A 2,238-nucleotide genomic window follows, 5' to 3' on the forward strand; every position below is an offset into this window, starting at 1 on the left:
GAGCAATGATGTTGACCAGGACCGGGGTTGTCTATTGCATGCTCGAATCTATCATTGAATTGTGCAATGATTGTTTCGAAATACTTTCCGCCTAGCTATTTTGGTTATGGTTCAGAGCCATTAATTTTTTTAATTTATGCAAGAGATGCAACCCCGACCATTGGCCAGCTTGAGCCTTATCCATTAAAGGAATTGATTCTGCTGCATGTATTCTTCAACTAGTCCATCGCCATCACGTCAGAGGATGCATCGATGGGGCTTTCTCGTACGGAGAGGGTTGGTGTTTTTATTCTTTTTGCTAACATTTGGGCAGTTTTGCTCATAAATTGAGTGCAGTTTCGATGCTTATGCGGTGATTGGCTGTGGTGGGTGCTACACCTCAAGCTAGTGTTTATCCCCCTCGCGCCAGGCCAATCGTTGCATGATCACAAGGAGGGCCCTGGGGAGTAGGACACGGACCATGCTCTCACATACGTGCAGCTCCCAAGTGGGAGCTCAATTCAAGTAGTGACCCACAAAATGAGGGGTGGGAGCCCATCACTATGGTTTATCTGTTAGGGTATATATACATGCCATGTCGGCTTCGTTCAACTTTTTCTCGCTCTCGATCGTAGAAGTGTGATGGACAGGAGGAGAAATTATTGCTTACACGACATGTATGTAATACCCTCTCCCCCCCAAGCTGTCATTCTCCCCTAGCTGTCTAGTTGGTACAGTGGTATGGTACAGAGCATACCATATTAAGCAGACCCCATTCTATTACGCCACATTATTGGAACAAAGCGGTTAAATCTGGCTTTCTCGCACTCATGTACTACTGGTACAATCAGAAAGCGTCCTCACGAAAAAAATTTCTATTCGTAGATCTACGATTGCCGGAAAGTCAGCTGTCAGGTTAAAAGCATGTATGTCAAAGTATAACCCGAGATCCAAGTCAGCACCGGCAAAGATCTCTTGATTCCTCGCGGCCGGTCCGGGCACTTTGATTATCGCAATCTAATTTTGATGGTCCAACAATCATTCCAATTTTTTTTAGGCCCTTTCAGCCCAGAATGCCTACTGACGTTAAGCTAACCGCCAGAAGCGCAATACACATACACAGTCCTGCCCAATACAATATCAACCCGAAAGCCTTCGATGGGATAATAGCCAAAAAGCATGCAACGACACAATCAACAGGTGAGCCCTTACCCGCACTCCGAGCAGCCGTGAATGCAACCAATCACAACCGCTGGTTCCTGTGCTAGAGCACCACATATGTTGTTGATGAATGGAGCTCACAAGAACCATTAGCCGTGATTGGCTGCATGCAATGTAGGCAACAATTTTTTTTTTGTGGATAGGTGGGAGTCAAAAGAGGGTTATCACCATGTGCTATGGCTTTGCTCTGCTTGGAGAAGATGCAAGGAACTCCTGACTGTTTTTTTTTCATGGATGAAGAGAGCTCGAATTGTAAATATGGTTAGTCTCAAAGAAAGGGATTCTTTTGAGAAGGCGCTAAGCAAGAGCTATGTCTTGAGCTTTTTTATCTGATAACGAAAGCACCAAAGAAAACAGTAAATACTCGGGACCTCATCTTGGAAAAGCAAACCGGAAGGTATGATTTTGAGTTCCTCAACCCTATATAAGTATCAAAATCTTTCTAGTGCTTATCTCATGTGGAACTAAACACTTCCTCCCAAAGTTCTCATGCATTTTGTTTGTTTTAGCTCTATCATCCCCGTCAGCCTAAGAATTCAAATTAAATCATAACCAGGGGCGGCCCAATACATGTGGAGGCCTAAAGCGAATTCAGCGAAATGAGGCCTTTTTTTAATAATAATTTTTTTTAATAAGTATAAAATATTAAAAAAAATGAGATGAAAATAGATAGTTGTCAAGTACACTATTTCAACAAAGATGCATGAATCTAACAAAGATAGACAAGATGCAAGAGCAGAATAGGAAAAGGTTATCCGATGGCACTTCATGGTCAAGGTGAAGGAAAGAATTTGTCCAAAAAGGGGCCTCTATATAAGAGAAAGTAGGGGCATTAGGGAAAATTCACTCCATCTAATTAATAAAAGTCCCATCCCACCATCTCCCCTTTAAGTGAGTACCCAAGCAGCAACTGCAACATCACAGCACAGCAGCCATTCAACCCCCTCCCCCCTTTTCTCTCTCTACCACCCAAGAGGGGAGAAAATTAAAAGAGTCTCCACCCTCCAAGAAGTTTTTCTTCCTGATGGCCCAGCTGGA

The sequence above is a fragment of the Phoenix dactylifera genome, chromosome 9 (genome assembly GCF_051530095.1).
Source record: "Phoenix dactylifera cultivar Ajwa chromosome 9, Ajwa_hap1_PhDact_Kaust_v1.1, whole genome shotgun sequence".
In the NCBI taxonomy this organism is placed as follows: Eukaryota; Viridiplantae; Streptophyta; class Magnoliopsida; order Arecales; family Arecaceae; genus Phoenix; species Phoenix dactylifera.